Here is a 20,868-nt window from a genome sequence, read left to right as displayed (position 1 = left end):
CACCTATATCAAAATATACACAAGTCAACTTTTTTCTAAATTTTGCTAAAATTATGATAAAAATCTGAAACCAATAAAATGTGATATTCATATGGTCCAAAATTGTCAAAAAAATTACAGAAAAATTCAGCAAATTCGTAAAATGTTGCACACTATGATTTTGGGGTGAAAAATTGCAGCGCTCAAAGGTTTAAACCAGTGTATAAATTTTACGGTGACAGTAAGTCACAGGCGGCAATTGTCACTGCTTTCCAAATAAGCTATGATACCACTACGTTCATGAAAACACACTTGCTGCTTTAATTGACGGCGTTAACCTGTTATGAATATCGTATTTGTTTCTTTCCTCCAGCGTTTTTATGACTACAGCTGGTTGCTTTTGTTTTGCACAGACGCGAAATAAATAAAATATTATATAAATCACACGCATAACCCTAAATATCCTATTCCAAATAAGTCGACCACAGACAGATTGTTCGCGTTTTCAAATAAAGGGAGTTAATTTACCAAATCTCGCCAATCCTAGGGGGCACAGAACAAAAAAAGGGTGAAACAAAATCAAATAAAAAGATACAGCCGGATAAAGTGAAATAAAATGAATCAACGTAAAATAATATAGGATAAAATAAAAAGTAGAAACAAACAAGATAAAATGAAATAAGATAAAATGAAATATACGAAGAAAAGTTCCCGCCAACCAATCATATTGTTGAGAGTGAGATTAATAACACACACATTCTTGTGTTTCGACCTGAAAAGCCACTCTAACATTCGCATCATCTTACAAGTGTCTCGCAAAGCCTTCGCAAACACAGAAACCCTTTCAATCACAGACTCATCAGACACGGAGATTTGACTTTTTATCAAGACCAATATCGCACATAACAGCTGGCTCAATCACTGCTTTTTCACTCTTGACAGTCGCGAACAAGAACTGGTCATTTCTTTGCCTGGTTATCGTTCATCTCCCGCAACCCAAAATCATCCATCAGCATCGTTTTGTTCCGTGTCGACGATCGGAAACCGTCGTTCAGTTTATCGGGTGCATGCATGGCCCACCTAAGCTACCGTTCTTTTCCTAAGGTGGACTACCCAGCCCACCACTTTCATGAGTACGCCGTGTGCTGAATAATCTCGATCGGTAATCACCGTTCAGTTTGCGAAAATTGACCACTGATACTTCCAACACCTTAGGCCAAAATATGTGTGTGTCCGGTAACCCAAGCTACCCCAGCAGAACCTATACCCTAGTTATTTTTTCATTTTGATAAAAAAAATCGAGCAAATTCTCTGAATTTTACCATATTTCACGGGTATTGGCCGACAAAAAGAAAAAAAAGATTTCCTCCGATCTATACCTACCCTAATTTTCGGAGACATGATACCGCCGGTAACACACAATTTTTATTTGGCCTTTCCTTCATCTTCATACCTTCATAACCAACAGTCCTCTATACGAATTACATATAGAGTTTCCTCTCTACACACATGCACTGTACATTGTATGTGCTGTATACTTTCAAAATATTTGCCGCACTGTCAGCGCAGAGGAACGGGCAATATCTGTGGTATAAGAAAATCCGTAACGGGACGGGGTCTTTTTATATAGGGGTACCACCTAATATTTTTGAAATTTCAAATTCTACTGGTCCTTTTTGAGCGACTTAATATAGCCTCGTGATACACTCGGGTTCTTTCCAGGTCGATTGTCTTGAAGGAGTCGTCAAGTGTCGTCTTGAAGGAGCATCTTCAGAAAATTCGATTGTCATCAAATGAATGCCTGAGACACTTTCCTCTGAGCACACAAGAAAATCTAAAGTCTGAAGCAAATGTAAGGCAAGCTCCTCTAAAAGAAAGTAGGCAATTATGTGTTGTCTTTAGCCAAGGGCTTATTGATCTGAAAACGGCTATTTAGTTTGACCACAGATTGCATAGTTTTCATGTAGCCTGTCGAGATACTGTCGATGCACACATCCAAAAAGAATACGTTCCTTGGTGCCCCGTAGAGAGATATGTTGTGATCATAGGAGACAATATGACATTTCGGTTTAAGGTCCGAGCGATCACAGGTACAACACGCGGCGATTGAAATATCCCTCAAGGAAATGCCAACTTTTGCGTACAAAGACTCTCGGGAAAGAGTCAAAATTTATTCGACATCAAGCCTAACCTACCTGATAATGGAACGTTAAACAGACATTTTCCCCATTTCTCATTGAACACGGTAGTGGCGGTCAATGATGGTGACCAATGCCGGACGACATCGATTTTTTTTTTCAATTAAACGAAGCAGCATCGCCCCTGAACTTGATCTAAGCGTCAACTAGAAACTTGACAAAATTACTGAATTATTATACCTCCTCCGTGTTTGACTATTCGGCGTTTGTCTGATAATTTAATGCATAATTTCTCACTCACTTAATCGTCGATTAGACGCGAAAGATTTAGTGTGTTTGTGTTCGTCTGCGTTTCTGTCTGTGCGGCTGTCTGGTTTAGTGTCTTCGTCTGTGACAGTGTTTGTGGGCAGCGCTGAAATTGTTCGCTCACGGGGAACGAGGTATCTTCCCCATGCACGGATCAGTATTTACACATAAAGGTTACTATATACTTTTTTTACTGCGTTGAAGTGTCTGTACCGTAACAAACTGCCCCTATCATACCAAATATCAGGCCAAGTAAACCATCCCATAAGCAGCTGTACGGTTGCAAGAATTCAGTCGGCGCGCCCTGAACAGATTCAAACCACACAGGCAATCCATGTTAAACACTCGTTTATTATCTTTCTCTGGCGAAATTAATAGCAATTACATGCCAACTGTTGGCACGTGTCTCGTCGGGTTTACTAATAAATCAACTTTGGCGACAATAGTGACGATAAATTTGCCGGTGGGGAATCAACCAGTTTTTCTGTCCCAGCATCGAGTCCCTTTCCTGAAATTGAACAGAAATACTCACATGAATTTTTAAATATAACTGAGATCAGAAATCGGTGCATTGGAATAAAATAAGTAACGGTGGATCTACAAACAGTTGATTTGGATGGTGGCTTCTGACGTCAGTGGTGACAGCTTGTTGGGCGCTGACAACGCTAACGACAGTAATTTACTGAAAGTTCCGGGGAAAAAAACAAGCTTGAAGATGTATTGGGAAATAAACAAGGTCAAAATCACCAGTCAAAGGCAAATGTTAAGGACAGCAGTCTAAACTGTTAAGACTTCGAGGGGGTGAATTTGCGGGTTAACGTGCGTCACAAATGGGTAATCTTTCATAAGCTTGTGAAAGTACTCGTTTTTTTCCCCGATTTTAAAAAGAGAAACGATGGTCTACGAGACTTATCGTTTGCCGCACTGCCATGTGTACCCTGCGCTCTCTACAAAACGGCTCCTTAATCCGCCCACTCGAAAGTCGCGAACTGACCCCTTGAAGCGGAAATCTATTTTGGTTGATTCTATTTTTTGTCAGCTCGCTGGAATCAAACGAATATCGATGCAACCAATATTATCAACGTCTTACTTTCCCCCCCCCCCCCCTTGTCATTAGTTGTGGCTGTATCATTGATGTTTCTGTTCGATTAGGAAGACTATCGTGACGGCATCAATGATTGGATTCCAAGCGATAACCGAGTCGCAACTTGAAATGCGAGTTCTACTTCTGAGTTCCGATATTTTCGGCTTGTGTTCGATATAACACGATTAGCCGTAGCCCCTTTTTTGTATTCCGATAACAGAAAAGGAAATAAAACGTTGATGGTTTGTGCATTTGTGGGTAATAGTGTCCTCTTAACCGATATCAGTCACGTTGGTCCACTAAACGGACAACCGTTATTTCATCAATCATTTCGACTATTCATTGTGCGCATGCGCCCCAGTGTGCTGCCAAAGGCGCTATATCTGATTCCCCCTTGCCCTACGCGCACTCTCGGTTACATTTGTTTTCTCGGTTGTGAAACTAAATTTGAATTATTTTCCCAACAGTAAACCAATGCATGGGGTACTGTACACGACGCGTCCCCTCGCCTTGCTAAAGTTCAGGCTCTAAAACATTAAAACGTCGCCTGTAATTTACGTCATCTCCTCGGGCCGATGTAAATTATCGCGATTATTGCACGGACCCTGACAGCTTGCTTCCGGGCACTAAGTGTGCGATTCTGTACGAGCAATGACCCCTGGCCTCCTACCATGTCCAGGTCACCAGTGGCCCATTTATTTCAGCGTTACTATGTAAGAAATGCGCAGCTACTGGGGGAGACTACTACTTCTATGGTGGATGAATACTTTGTTTTGTTTGTCTTACACACAGGTGCTCGCAGCGCTGCTTGGATCGTCGATGGAAGGCCCAGGATCGACGAGTGGGGCCGACTGCCCCCGGCGACGGCCGAACCTCGGTAGTAAAGAATGGAAGGCTTGACACAACAAATTGGCGAGAAGTAAAAAAACAACGAAATAGAGCATCCACTCTCAAAGATTCGCTCGTCAACAAGTACATTGTACATTACATGCCTACGTACACATGTTGCGTTGAAAAGCCGGATTGTGGGTATTGCTAAAAGATTTAAACAGTAGAAGAAGACAGTGTAGCTGATCTAAGGACAAGAAATTGCACTGAAAATTATGTCAGAGTTGATATACATTCGCTCGGGCTCTTATTCTCTGTTTTGCTATTTTTAAAACTCTCGTCTTCTCTAATGTGCTTCCTGCGTCTTTGCGACACTCTGTGTTGAGACTGTAAGCATGCTTACGGTATTTATTAGGCCGCCTCAGCTCCGTTACTAAGCTTTGAGATTTCATTGATTCCATCCACGCATGCGCATTATTGATTACAGTAGATACAACGCTTCGATCACTTTTCTGCATTTTAAGTATAGACACGAGTACCGAATACTGAACAATCATTGAAATTGGTGATTGGACCTGGACTTTCTCTCAAAATGTTGACATCATGAAAATATCTTAATACAGTGGGTCCTATTCCGCTTTTCCGCGCTTTAAAATTTAGCAAAGATGTTTTACAAACAAAGCGTATGTATTTTTCTCTTGTGTTTTGACAAATATGAAAAACTACTACAGGGAAAGTTACCCATCTTTTTTCGGGGTGGTAACGATAATTTTAATCGCTACATGTATCAACTAAATTTTCTAAATCGTCAAGAATACATTTAAACGCCTTTAATTTGTTGGCACCGCCTGTGCATCATTTCCCCCGTCAATGTCTCCCTCCTTGGCGGACTGAATCCAAAATCTCAGTAGACCGTGCTCGATCTTTGGCATATAGATATTTATCATTGATCACGACTCGATAGAAGGTGATTTGAATATTCAGACGACGCTCATTAGTACACTTTGCATCAGTGAGTACATACATTTAGATTGAACTTTCACCACTTATTTTGTCATGCACTGATTTCTGAAAGAGAATGTACAGTGATCAAGTTCTTTCACAACGCATCCCTCCTTCGACAAATACTACTTCGAATGAAAATTTCTGCGATTAACACCAAACCCTTTTAAGGGTCTGTGGTTTAACTGAAATATTTAACATAAGACGTTACGGTACCAGACATATATAGATATTGTCCGTTTGTATCCCTTTCACCGCTTGACTTTGATATATACCCATTTTAGTTTGGGTGGGTGTTACTTTGTATATCCCATTTGATTGAATAGATGCTACTTTGTATCCTTTTCACTGCTTGGCATTGTTATATACCCATTTTTAGATTGTGTGGATGCTACTTTGTATCCCACTTTTATTGGATAGATGCTACTTAGTATTCTTTTCACTGCTTGGCATTGATATATACCCATTTTTAGATTGGATGAATGCTACTTTGTATCCCATTTTGATTGGGTAGATGCTATTTTGTATCCTTTTTTCACTGCTTGGCATTGATATATACCCATCTTTAGATTGGGTGGATGCTACTTTGTATCCAAATTTTATTGGATAGATGCTACTTTGTATCCTTTTCACTGCTTTGCATTGATATATACCCATCTTTAGATTGGGTGGATGCTACTTTGTATCCCAATTTTATTGAATAGATGCTACTTCGTATCCTTTTCACTGCTTGGCATTGATATATACCCATTTTTAGATTGGGTGGATGCTACTTTGTATCCCATTTTGATTGGAGAGATGCCATTTTGTATCCTTTTCATCGCTCGGCTTTGGTATGTACCTACTTTTAGATTGGGTGGATGCTACTTTGTAGCCAATTTTGATTGGATAGATGCCATTTTGAACCCTTTTCACCGATTGGTGATGGTATATACCAATTTTTCTGATTGGGTGGCAGGATGTTATTTTGTGTCCCTTCAACTGTTTGACACTGGCAGACACAAATATTGTGATTGGGTTGATTCTACTGGGTATCTCTTTCGCCACTTGACATTGGCAGATACCCATGTTTTGATTGGGTTTACGCTATTTTGTATCCGTTTCACCGTTTGACGTTGGTATATATCAATATTTTAATTGGGTGAATGCTACTCTGTATCATTATTATTATTATTATTACACTTTATTTAAAGAGGGTAATCTGATTACAGTAAAGTAATTGTAATTTCCATCAGAGCCCTCATGAAAAGAAGGCAAAATACACAAACAAATCATCGAATAAACAAAAACGTATGGAATAGACGAATAGAAGATGTCGAAGACAAAGGAAAAATAGGCTAGTCTAAGTCAGAGCCTTCATTACAATATTTCATGAAAAGATAACAATGCAGTTTTGATTTAAACGTCGACAAGGCTTCACAGTCACGGATAGTTGGGGGAATGGAATTCCAGATTTTAGTAGCTCGATATACAAATGATCTTTGACCCATGCTTGTCCTAAACATTGGTGGGTAAAGGTTACCATTACTAGAACTACGAGTATTTAAACGATCCATTTCTGAGAGAGGTTGGAATAGATCACTAATATAGCTTGGCGAGACCATTTAAACTTTGAAAGTCATAACAGCTGTAAAGTATTCAATACGTAAATCTATGGGCAACCAGTGCAAACTAACAAAAACTGTTCGAGAAGGAAAAGTCGGGTCAACTCCGAGAATTACCTTACCAGCCCTTTTCTGGAGTTTGTACAATCTTTGGAGATTGGTCTTAGACGTACTAGCCCAAACAATACAACAATAGTCAATTACAGACAAGAACAAAGCGTTATAAACTAGCAAAAGAACACTACTTTGAGAATAGGGGCGTAGTCGTCTTATAACACCAATTCTTGCAGACAAAGTCTTGCACAAATTATCTATGTGGTCATCCCAGCATAAAATGTTGTCTAATTGAACACCAAGTAGTTTGTGAACAGCAACACTGTCAATGAGAGTATCATTGATCTGGATGTGAAATGAAATATCAGAGTCGGCTAAGTGATAAATTTTGGGGCGAGACGCAACAATCATATATTTTGTTTTAGTGGTGTTAATTGCCATGCTATTGTTATGAACCCAGTTTGAGATTGGCACGAGATCTCCATTCAGTCTCCCCTCGACTTGTTCAATGTCAATTCCAGAAACATCTGTATTCCTTTTACCGCTGAACTTTGGTATATACCCATTTTTGATTGGGTTGATCCCACTGCATATCTCCTTTGCCATTTGATGTCGGTACATACACCCACATTTCGATTCGGTTGATGCTACTTGGTATCCCTTTTAGCGCTTTAACGTTGGTATATACCCAAATTGTGATTGGGTTGATGCTACTGTGTATCTCTTTCGCCATTTGACGTCGGTATATACACCCACTTTTTGATTCGGTTGATGCTACATGGTATCCCTTTTACCGCTTGAACGCTGGTATATACCCAAATTGTGATTGGGTTGATGCTACTGTGTATCTCTTTCGCCACTTGGCATTGGTAGATACCCATTTTTTGATCCGGTTGATGTTACTTTGTATCCTTTTACCGCTGAATACCTGTATATACCTATTTTTTGATTGGGTGTATGCTACATAATTTGTATCTTTCGACACTTGATGTTGGTATATACCTATTTTTGATTGGGCCGATGCTACTATGTTGAAATACAAAATCTTGCCTTTTAAAGGACTGCAGTAGTCGGAACTGCGCTCAAAGGTCGTATGGGACCCTTGCTACTATAATGTAAACACTGTATCCAAGGTACGACGGTGATTGATGAAAGTTAAAACATGTCTGTCACATTCTATATAGTATAATTTAAATGTTCCAGGTATGATGATGAGGTTCATCTAGATATCGTAATGTTTGTAAACATGAAACTCGCACAGGTGCAGTTCCGACGACTGTTTCCCTTAGAATAGTAGAACAAGGAACTGTTATTTGAAAATGACAAAGATCACAGGAAAAACAAAAAAATATTGCTAATGTAGCATTTAATGTCGTTGAAGAATTATTCTGATATTGAAGCAAAGAGCGATGACAGAATTTATATTCAGATGCGGTATTCTTACTCGAAAATGCCAGAAAAAAAGGAAAAATGAATAAAAAATAAAAGGAAGAATAAAAACAGAACAAAGCAAGCAACAGCTATCGAAGAGCACTGAAATTTATCAGAATAATTATTATTTCTTGTCTGGTGCAAAAATGGAGCTTTTTCAAACTTTGAAAACATACAATGTCATTGCAGTCTGCAGAGGAATGCGAGTGACTGCACACGTCCCATTATTACAGGTAGTTGCCTGAGTTTAGAACATTGCCTGCATTGTGGCCGCACAGTATTACTTGTGTTAGTTGTCTGAGTGAGAACGCGTGTCCTATGGATATACATTAGCTTGTCAAAGCGAAATTTGTGTACAGGAATGTCACACGGTCACGGTGGTGATTTCAAAACTTAAAGGGCTTGGCCAAGAAGCTGTAACTTTCGACGATTTAATGTCAACAACAGTTTCTTGTTCTCCTCACAAAGCATCTTGAGATACACAGTATTCAGTTTGTCAACTCAGTCTGTACATGATGTGTAGACTGTATTGTTATTGTTGACAAGTGAATTCTGGTCTGGGCTAGAACTCACATATGAACAATAACGGTTTACTTTACGTATATAGAGGCTGTGTTTGCAAGCCAAATAGAGGGTGTTTCAATATCCTTAGGGAATACAGCAGAGACTTGCAAAATAAAAAGGGGTTGTTTTTTAGTTGTTTACCCGGATGACAACGTCGAAGATTCAAAGTCACTTACTGGTTTGATTTTTCTGGCTTCCCAGCAGTATATATCAGACACATTACCAACTTACTTATAAATATATGTATAGTGCATCAGTGTGCGTATAGCTTCCTCCATTACTCTCCGGCTCTCGTAACACGTGTCCGTCGGTTCAACTGTAAAGGGTCATAGCTATAACATTTGAAGTTTTTGTGCGACTATTTTTGAAAGTTCGTATTCTGAATACTGTGTATCTCAACGTGATTTGGAGAGTAGAACAAGAAACTGTTGTTAACATGTAAGATATATACAAGTACTGATGTTCCAATGGATGTACTTAATATATATATATATATATATATATATATATATATATATATATATATGTGATATATATGTGATGTGTGTGTGTGTGTGTGTGTGTGTGTGTGTGTGTATATAATATAGAGAGAGCATCAAACTATAACCACAGACAGACACAGACACAGACACAGGTGCGTGTGTGAGAAACAGTTTATGTGAATGAATGTGTGTCTGTGATTGGGGTTTTGTAGACTAACCTGAAAAAAAAACTGTTAAATGGGTTTTATGTCGGTCAATCATGCTTTCTTTACCCAGTGGCAAAGTTCAAGACAGGGTCAAACAAATTTACATTGTGTATTTATTAATAGAAGCGTATGCAAATTATATGACGCAGGAGAATCGGGCTGTTGAAGTACCTGGTGCTATTAATAGAACAGTAAAGCGCAGCTCTCTTAAAATATTATTACGCCCATACAATTTGTATTCAGGTTTCACATTTCGATAGAACCCTTTTTTCTGATATAATGTATCGAAAAATCTAAATATTTTGAGATGGGACAAATATTCCTTTACAATTGATTAGTTCATGATAACATTTTATGTTTTAGTATTTTTTACAGTCGAAAAAAAATGAATGGTCAACAGCTTGTACCAAAGGAAGTCTACAGATTGAGATGTTGTATGGAAAGCGGTATCTGTGCTCGACCTTAATGCAGCTACAGTCTCTCAGGCCTACTGATCAACGTAAAACAAACGAGAAATATTGCTTCTGAATATTGCGATGGAGAAACACAGGGAATTCTCTGAGGCCCCCGCTTTTTACTGAGGGCGACGATGCTAACTACCATCCACTCATTTCCGAATCGGCCGTAATTGCGATATTTCCCCGCTCGGAGCTTGAAAGCAGGTCGGAGATTTAGCGACATACGTCAAGGTGAGAACTGGTGTGACCGCTACCAAGGCCGTTCGCGCGGTACAGCGGTTGAGCGCATACGCTGCCGACCGTTGAGGTACCAGGGTCTATTAAACAAATGTAGTAGTCGCAGGGCACAATAGATTGTCTATATAAGGCAATCAGCGGGTAAATTAGCTACTGACGTCAGTCAGTTGTCCATATTTGCCACTGACGTCAGCATCGTTGAATCTGTTTTTGTAAAACGTTTTGTTATTGGAGTACTTTGAGTGTGGTGACGTCAATCGGTGACGTGCGTATATAAAACATGGCGCGAATCGGGGGGAGTTTAGTTGTCTCCACGCACGTAATACGGACAGGGTATATATGCAACGCAGCCTATTTGGACTGCTTTTACGATCGTCGAGGGTCGGCCGTTGACGTCTTACGTAGGTGTATCGTCGTACTTAAAGTGACGAAGATGGCGAAAACTGGTGCAAACCTTCAATCGCCGGGGTCACGGATTTTGTTCTGCCGGAGACTTTTTAAATGTACGTGAACGTTTATATCTATTCAAGTATATAGGTTTATGCAGAGCCAAAGCACATTACTTCACTCGATTTTTTTGCTCTCTCCCGCGACTAGTTTTTTAGAAACCCGACCTTGTTGTCAATAAGCGCCCGTGTACCTGGCTGCCAACCTGGGAAGTGGGTAATTGGGACCAACTTCGGTCACCAAATCAGTGTGCTCCACCCAACTTGCCTATGGATCCGATGCGGAGACGAAGCACACCGCTTGTTCGCCCATGGACGACACTCCACCTTACGGTAGAATATGTATATACTCATGTATCCCGGAATATTTTTTTTTTGTTTTCAGGGTGCGATAAACAACAAAGTAATTTGTTGTTTGTTTGTAAATTTACATTGACACATCACCTAATAATATTTCGCTTAATCGGAAGATTCACTTTCTTCTATTCAAAAGAGACAGGCGAAGCTCCGCGAATGTCTAGTATTTCCTGAAGTACACGGCTTTCTGAGATTCTTTTTCCCTCTTTCTTCAAAGTTTTTGTTCCTGGTAGAGAGGTTACCAAGTTTTATATTGTCCAAGCCGCGATCGAAGTTGGCAACTTTTCTTTCTGATCGATATTCCATTTTTTATCACTATTTTTTTTAAACAGGTGGTTCTACTGGCGGCTGGCTTCACGGGCAGGGCGACGACTGACAAACTTTTGTAACTTTCCTCCCATGGATGAGCTTAAAAATTGACAAATTCCGACAAAATAGTTTACTTCTTTCGATATTTCTATATTTACATTGAGATCCACGCGTGACTTCGTTCTCATCCAAAGCTTACACAACGGGTTGTTCGAGCAGTTCTGTCTCGCCGACTACGCGTTTGCTATTCAGGCTCGTCGGGCGGCTGATGGTGTATTTAAAATTTTTTATGACCGTTTCTATAAATATCCCTTATTCTGTCCCATTTTAGTTGGTAATCATGTGCGGTTATCCACCCTGCAGAAGTTTCACAAATGCCTGATGAAATTTAGTAGCTGTATGTGCTTAACTCTCGCGTGGTCAAGCATCGTCAAGCTTGCCAAACTTTTAGCATTTTCCAAAGATTTCAGTCATCTAGACAGCTCAAAAATAAGTAATTGAGTCCACAGTGACATCATTTTCCTCCTCTTCTCTTTCCCCAGATGGAAGACTTGCTCATTGGGACCATGGATAACAGATCCTGAATGACGGAAGATGCCTTGAACACGGGAAGAAAATAAAAGAGGATGCCGGCAGACGGGGCAAAGCGAAGACTTTGGACAGGGGATGGGTGTACGTAGAAACCAGGCCAGGACAAAGTTGTCGTGAAAACTATCAAAACTGCACGATATTGGTCAAAATCATAATAATCTCGAAAATTGGTGAATTCATTGGATGTTTGAAACAAAAGGTGAGGAAACAAAAAACAGCAGCGTGGCATCAGCAGACCGTTTTTGCTGACTTACTCGACAGAGTGCCTCCATTCTGAAACCTATAAAATTTGCATGCCTACGTAGAGAATCTCAGGAATAAAAGTGGAAAAAATAAAAGATTCAAAAAGTTCTGGAAAAGAAATCTTATGATTCGATCTGTAAGGGAACGGTGGAAATCTTGCAGCTAGTCTCCTTGTTTTGTTTTTGTTTGATATGCAAGAAGAGAAAATTCCGTCCATGAATATAAACGATGATGATAACCTCTCTCTCGGGTGAGAGCCTGAATGATGTCACGAAAGTCACGGACACGTTGACAAATGGGGAAGACCATTGCGGACAATCAAATCTGACAATGGTCCATGTCGTGACTGTAAGTGGGTCCCTCGGATTGCCAGCAAATGAAATGCGAAAGACAGTGGACATACGATTTATTGTGCGCCTTTTCCTGTCGTTGTTAGTACATTTGGTTACAGCACGGCTAAGATTCAATTCTGAGAGATTTCCATTCGAACATTCAGCAAAGCTTCCGAACAGTGGCCACGTGCGGAGGCCTGACACCGACAGCGGACAAATTTGAAAATTTCTCACCCAAAAATAAAGGAGCGTTTTGCGTAGGTTAATATGTTCCTTTGTAGAAGAATTAGGCTAAAATCTCTAAAAATAGCCTCTAAAAACACTATAGCGATATTGGATTGCCGTTACTTGCGGGTACGGTTGGTTCAAGGAAGACTCGGTGACGCACATTGACGCAAGTCGGTCGCCTTGACAACGATGGATATCTTGGCAACGGAGGATAATGGGAGCAGTGAAGCAAATTAGCGTCAGTATTGTATTCTCTGGATGTCTTTTGCAGTCTGGGGGGACAGGCGGGCAGCTCGGTAAACAAGAGCTGAGTGGGAAGGAAGTCCTAATATGGTACATGCTGGCTCACCCCTGCATCAGGCAGAGCTGCATTTCACTATAATCTTTTCAACTCAACCAGCAAAAGGTCGGGCGCGCTGACGTCTGCCGATCGCCATGGTAACCAGCCTGTACCATCGCGATCATTCCGAAAGGGGAGATGCGCAATTTCGCAAACGGTGTCACCCAGTGTCCTTTGCGCGACGCTGCCGTCCCCCGCCAGTTTGATACAGATGCACCATTCCACAGAGTGGGCCCAAGGGGAAAATATAATGCAAAAAAATCAGATATGAATCGATGAGAAGTGAGAAAATGTTTTCGATAGATTTCTCCTGCTAAAAATACCATAATTCTATAAAAGATTCCATGTACCTTTGCTCAAAAAGACACGATATTTCTTAAAATAAGTCTAGAACAAAATGGCTCTCTATGGTTGCTTTGCATCTACTATCAGAAATTTTAAATTCTATCTTGTCAGATTAAGAGGCTGCCGGCCAAGCGAATTGATGTGCGTTCGCTAATGTATTGTAACTTGAGAATTTCTTTCATTTTGTCATTAAGGCTAGATCTTACATCATTTTCTCTCATTTTCTGAACACAAATTCGACATGAAGCATGGATCGTAGAGAGCACTCAGGCCCCCAAACCAGCCTCATGCCCGTAGACTTGATGACCAATAAAACTGTATCGATGCGTTTTCATTTCAAAAGGTCTGTTGTGTAACTGCCGTGATCTGCTGTGCAAAGATAGCGCTAAAATGGGCCTTGAGGAGCCAGTCAATCGCTATTTGTAAAACAAAATTCTAACTTGTTTGATGAAGGCAGCCAAAGCCCGAGCCAGCGTATCCCACAACTCCTGCGGGACAACAGCTGTGTCCGTTCGGCACGATTAATTCAAGCTATCTCAAATGTGTCTTACACTCAGGAGCTCTGAGATGAATCACTTGGTATAACGTAAGCTGCCTGTGCTTTCAAAATGAATATTAATATTATATTTCGAACAAAAAAAAACCGTACAAATCACACAGTTGCCCACGCGAAGCCTGCGTTAAAGTTTAACAGCAAACAGTGCTGATGACGTGACGGCATTTTGCAAAATTAGGGCACTGCACTGCTATTTGCGATTCTACTTGACACCATTCAAGGTCGCCAACCCGTCAAAAACATATAGATTTCAGAAGCAAAATCGAAAGATGGGGACATTTTTCCAAGAGGGAACCGCGAAAATGTCAATATGCTGTCCGATTGTCCCTTGTCTTTGCGGCACACCTGAAACATTATGGCGCCATTCAATATGTTGACCCAAATTAGAAATGTATTTGTCGCACATTGCAACAAGAACGCCCAAGGAAATACATTTTACGTTTAATCTATTAACTAGCTCCCACTAACAGTCAAAGACCCTCTTTGTTTTACATGAAAATACACTTATATAATTGTTACACGCTAACAGCTGTTTGACTGAAAGAAAGTACATGCAATCATTTGTTGTAGTTGGACGGCAGCTTGCCAGACACCCACACAACAACACTGCACTGTCGCAGCCAGCGTGTCAAAAAGGAACCATCCGTTCACTAATTGGTACCTATTTAAAGTTCAAAGTTCAAGGGCCAAGGGTCACAAAGATAAACTACCTGATTACTTGTTTTGTTTAAATATCAAGAAACCATGAAATTAATTTCGAAATAGTAGATGGAAAAATGGTTGCATCAGTCTAGTAATGACAATTTCATCATATCCGATGTCTGTTGTAGGGAAATGGATGTGAAAAATAAAATTACATTTTAAATTTTTAAAAATACATGGACGAGGTAAATGCTAGGACTAGGGAATGAATTTGGTGAAATGTATACGGTTAAGTATTATTGAAAGCAATATTGTTTTCTCTTAAAAAGTTGTTAAGTTGGTAACTGAGAAACTAGGGAATGGAGTAAATGGGAGGGGGGGGGCTAGTAATATGAGGAACGCTTAAATAAATGACAACTTTCAGTATCATGATGTGCACACATGCTTTTTCCGAATTGAAGATGTTTTTCATGTCATAATTTCCGGTGACAGTTACGTGAGGATTTCTTCCCCGAACATCGCCTAAAATTTAGTTCTCGTCAAAAACTTTGCAGAATTCTGAAAATGTTTCGAAATCTTCGGCGAAATGTTTGTGAGAACAAGCAAAATGTTTTCAGTCCAATACTTTTCACACATATTCCTTTCTTTCGAAAAGTGAGTTAGTGAAAATAAAGTTAAACAATCACAATGTTAGACTTAAAATGCTGTTCGATGACTTTATTAAATTTGTTTACAACTCAGAGATAATATATATATATATATATATATATATATATATATATATATATATATAACTATATATATAAACATATATGTATATATGCATATATACATACATATACATATATGTATATACATATGTACAAACACAAACACACAAACAAACACAAACACACACACACACACATATATAATATATATATATATGAGAACATGTATATCGATTGAAAAACTATGATTAGCAGTTGTACAGTACAAACATTTAAGTAACAACTGCTGGTAATATCAAAGAAAGTCTTATTCATATTATTGTTTTTCTTTCAGAGAATGGCCTTTCAGCTGAAATCTTGGGCAAAGACGTGCAGCGGCAGTGCGCTCACTACGGACCGTTTAACTGATTGGCAAGCCAACGGCCTTTAAAATACCAGCCTGGCGCACATATTCACACGACGAATAAAGCAACAGGTGAGACCACTGCTTTAGCTTAAAGGACAAGTTTGTAACAGACAACAACGACTCAGAGCATTGAAATGAAAAGCGAGGAACGGGGTAAAAAAACCAAGGGGCCGGTTACAATTTCGGAGAGACACACAAACTGGGAACCAGGCTGAAAGACAGACTGAATTAAACGTTATGGACGGCGACCAAAATGGGAGACGAAGGCTAAACAAAGACCAGCATTTACACCAGCACTCCACCAAATGGAAAAGACAAACACAAAACACTGAATAGAGGGTCGTTGGGCAAATCATTTGCTGAGCAGAAGATATAGCCTACAAACTTAAAACCAGCCAGTCGATATTTGTAGGCGATTCTAAACACATGCATGTATAAGCATCTGAAGCATGATCCAGGAAGACGCATTGCTAATAAGCACATAGAGAGATACAACGGTAGATACACACCATGCATAAAACATTCATAGCGGGCGCATACTTAATGTGTAAAACCAATTGAAAAATGTGTTCGCAAATATGCAAGTTGCGAACCAAGACCATACTCTGAAGTGGGCGAAATGGGATTGCCTTTGAAACTCAGAGTCGCTTACTAGATATATTCTGTTTTTCATTGCAGCCGCAATCATGTGAGCTTCCTTCCTCGAACATCGCGAGCAGACCATTATAAGACTGAACCCACGCGAGCAGCAGACATAGCAACTCACCCACCAGTCGCAGCCAACCTACCGAACCACATCCACATAAAGGTTCCAAGCAACGAGACACCTTCGCTCATTACGTTCCAGCAACTTGCATTTAAAAAGTCCAGTCAGGCCGTTGATCTACCTGCACAATATTGGACATAGCACGTCTGTGGCCGAAACCGGTACGTACTCCTGTGCCGTTTGCGAGATATTACAAGCATTGCTTTGCAAAAGTTTGCAGCATGGCAGGGGACGGGAAGATATTTGCCACGGCAATTTTACTTGACAAAAAACGGTAACAAGAAGCGAAAGCCAGTGAGAACTTAGCGAACAGCTGGCAAAGCGTTGGAAACATGACGGACTCTTGGGATGAACACTCGGCATTATCACACCAATAGAATGATGAGAAATGCTTCGCTCTTACCTTCGCAATCTAGCCGGCTCTCTTCAACATGGGTTTCTCAGAAATGTAACACCCAAAACCACTGGACAAACTCGAAGGCAGGCGCCTCGTGACGAAGGAAGTACGAAAACTGCATTTCCGCTCACGTGAAATTGTTGACATCTACGCTAGACGTATCAGAAGCACGCATTTTTCCTGCAGTTTTACGTCAGTACACGAATTTGCTGTTGACACAACTGTCGTCAGTGTGAAGCCCGAAACCAATGTTCCAGAGAGCGCATGCGCTCTCTCCGCTTCTCCTCAAATAGCCTGCGTCGATGGCGGATTTCGTTGCCACGGTGACTTTAGCGGAGAAATACAATCCGAAGACCAACTCTTTTGCGTTTGATATCTTCAAGGAAAGGCCTGTGATGACGCTACTTTGTCACCCGTTCCTCACAAAACATCTGCAAGACGACTGAACGAAGTGAACTCGAAGCCTGTATCTGGGATGGCGCATTAGTTGATGACGTAGGTGCCGTTTCGACCTTTGCCCGCCAGGAATGCGTGGGCGACCAACACTGACAAGAATCCAGCGGAAAAGAAAGACCCAGAAAAAGACACATAAATATAATCACAAACACTCGCCTTTTGTAAGGACTTCAAAAAGGAGCGTATGGTCATTGACGTGATGTCCGCAAGGACGTACACTCTGGTTTTTGTTCCAGAAAAGAAGGTTGACGCGTCAGGTACATAATAGAGGCTACTCAAGTGACGGAAGTGCAATGGGGGTCGCTCTGGCGCTAGGGTTCCCGCGCATAGGTTTGAAAACACCAGCAACATTAGCTATTTCTATTAGAATAAGTAAAAATAACACTTTCAATTGGAAATATGTTCAACACCTTGCCCACGAACAGCTTTTGCTTGCTTTTTATTTTTTTTTTCAAACCAAACTACACGATAAAAAAATTAAGAGAATTAAAACCAAACAGGCAGTTTAGATGTAGGCCTACACCATACACGCGCCAAGCCAAGACAAGGGCAATTCAAGCGTTAGGCTGGCCTAACGTTTTTGCGACGTTTTGATGCAGCTGTTTAACACTGCGATTTTACTTGACAGCGTAGTTCATTTATGCCTTTCTCTATGACATGTTTTCTATTTTCGCTTTGCAACTTTGCATACTGCAGGTATATAATGCCACATGTGTTTTGTTATATCACGAAATATATATGTGACCCAACGTTGAGTATCATGACTGTCAGAAACAAATTTTGACATTTTGAGTGAATGTGCAAAAAATGCCGTATTAAAAAAAATGTTATTTCCACTTTTTTGACACAAATTACAGTAAAACTACGGACCTAATTTTTGTCGTCATCACGTTAAAAATTGTTGTGCAGACGCTCACAGCACATATAACAAAATGGATGTAATGAAGCGTACATTCCAAAAAAGCCTTCCCTATGTCGCTACCAAAACATATAAAAATATTTGAAAATTAGAATGTTGCCTTGAAGTTACGCAGAATGTTTCGTAATTATAACAGCTTCTTTAATAGGATCTCACATTTGCTCATAGCATGGCAAAAATGTATTCTGTTATGGAGATAAAATTGCCATATGTGTTACTTAACTATACGTGTTGTTGAGCATCGCATTAGCGCATACGGTTTTACACCAAACCACAACAGCACAAATGGCACTAATAAAGCCTTCCCCAAAGGTACCATAATCTTCAACTTATTCGATGTTTAAAGTATCCAGAAACTGGAGATAGAATTGAGTCTCGCTTTCCAAAACAAGGACTGAATATAAATGGCCAGGCTTTCAACGACTAACAGACGACCTTGAAATGTGCGGTTTCCCCATAGTCAGCGTTGACGACAAAACATATTGGGTGTAGCTAGACAGGTCGGCTCACACAATCCAAGCAGATGGGGCTGTGGCCAAACAGGTGACAAGAGAGACTGTGCGCGAAGAGTAGTCATACGAGACGGAATATTGAACCAGGGCGGAAATTTTAGATGCTGTTATTTTGAAAAGGGAGATGCCTTAACGCACCTATTAGGAACGACGAAATGCACTGTGCAAATCTACACAGATCAATACCGACAGAGGCACACTCAGCAAAGAAAAATCACGCGCGCCAAGACTGCGAGTTCAGAACAAATCGAAGGCGAAAACTGTATTCAGCAATTACTGATTGAGTTAACAGCAATTACAGTGCCCTTGGGACAGACGTCCCCCACTCAATTTTAAATTCTGCGCAAGTCAACTAGTGTTGGGGCAAGACACGTCAAAATAACGAAAAGAGTAGAAATGAAATGCCCGCCAAAATTTCTTGCCGTGACCTAGATTAAGGTCAGCTCCTGCTACCTGACGGAGGAAACCATAAAATTACCGGGTACACTCTAAAAAGAGGCATGTCAGGGGCACCTCACCTCTGTTTGTTCACATTGTCATAAAAAATCAAAGAAAACCAAAACAGAACAAGCACTCCATAGTTGCGCAAAGCCCTTCTTCTATTCACGAATTTCCACATTCCATGCAGTGTCAACAAGCATAATCTGATCACCACAGCGCGAAACTTAGAGATTAGAATATAGGAACTGTCACTGTGACATGTGACTGCTACTCCAGACGTCCGTGTTACCCCATCACCAAACATCACGCAATAGTGAGTGTAAATGAGGGTTAAGACTCCGATTTATAGGAACAGATTCTCTAGTTTGCATTTGAGGTCAAGTAAGGCCAAGGTCGCAGTTATCGTGAATCGAGGACACAGCCGGGCTGCAGTATTCTTTATTCAAATTCTTATTGTGAATACATGTAGCTCTGTGACATATTTTGATTTCTGTGCTTGCTATCGGGGTCATAATTATCCAGGAATTGTAAAATTGTTTACAGAATTAAGCAAAAAGGTGATCGGTTAATGTACTTGCTGATGTCTTTTTGGCTGAAATAAACACAAATGTTCGTTAATAAAACCATGCATCTTTTATTTTGTTAACGTTCGTATACTGAAGAACAAAATCTGTCTTGTACTGTGTATATATATATATGTATCTGTGTTTCAGACGCGATTAGTTCGTGTTGCGTTGTAGAAGCCGTCCGCCATTGAAGTGTAAGCGTTGTGTTGGTCGTATAGCTGTAGCCGACATGGTCATTTGAGCAGCAATCAGTCGGGTTCATGCTTGGTGCAGGAACGGACATGTTGTAAGGCAGGCCATGGCCATATTTACAATTTTCGGATGGTACATCAAGTGCTTACCGCCATGTCCTGACATGATGTCGTTGAATGTACTCGGATGTTATGAACCTGGCCTACATTGCGTCCCCAGACGGTCCCAAATATCCATACAGCATGAGGTCGTCCAAAAATAATCATCGTGGCCCAAAATATCGCCAGCGTCTTCTATATTTGGTCATGTTGAAAGTAAAATTGGTCACACAAAATACTTCCGACAGTATAACTGTTCATAAACAATAAGGGGTTAACGCGTAAAATCAATAGAATCGCTATATTTAGCTTAGCTGACTACGCACGAAAAGATTAGGTAGTGCGTAATGCATTATAAGATGGCGTATTTCAGGACAATGCGAAAATTAATCTGGGCAGCGATCAGGTTACGAATGGCCATGTCCGATTGGTGGAGAGGGCGCCATGACGTCACAAATATATGAAAATAAGATGTTAATGCATTCTTTATTTGTTCTCTTCGAGTGAATAAATTACGGGCATTGTCGTGAATTGCATGCTGTGACGTCACTAGTTCGACAAGGTACACTTCTGACGACACTCGAATGGTCACCAACCGTGGTGATATCAATTATAATGCCGCTATCTGATTGGCCCATGCTAA

At 40.4% G+C, this 20,868-nt stretch overlaps 1 long non-coding RNA gene across 1 annotated transcript; it reads right to left on the bottom strand.

Moving 5' to 3' along the window:
* Positions 1-2,754: 2,754 nt before the first annotated feature.
* LOC139143913 (uncharacterized) lies at positions 2,755-20,598 on the bottom strand. Its single transcript, XR_011554690.1, has 2 exons — positions 17,048-20,598; positions 2,755-2,931 (listed from the first exon to the last, which is right to left on the bottom strand). It is a non-coding gene; the product is annotated as an uncharacterized lncRNA (long non-coding RNA).
* Between the last annotated feature and the right edge of the window lie 270 nt (positions 20,599-20,868).

This window comes from Ptychodera flava, chromosome 11, assembly GCF_041260155.1.
Source record: "Ptychodera flava strain L36383 chromosome 11, AS_Pfla_20210202, whole genome shotgun sequence".
In the NCBI taxonomy this organism is placed as follows: Eukaryota; Metazoa; Hemichordata; class Enteropneusta; family Ptychoderidae; genus Ptychodera; species Ptychodera flava.
The sequence above is the reverse complement of the archived record's forward strand: the minus strand, read 5'-3'. Positions and strand labels throughout refer to the sequence as shown.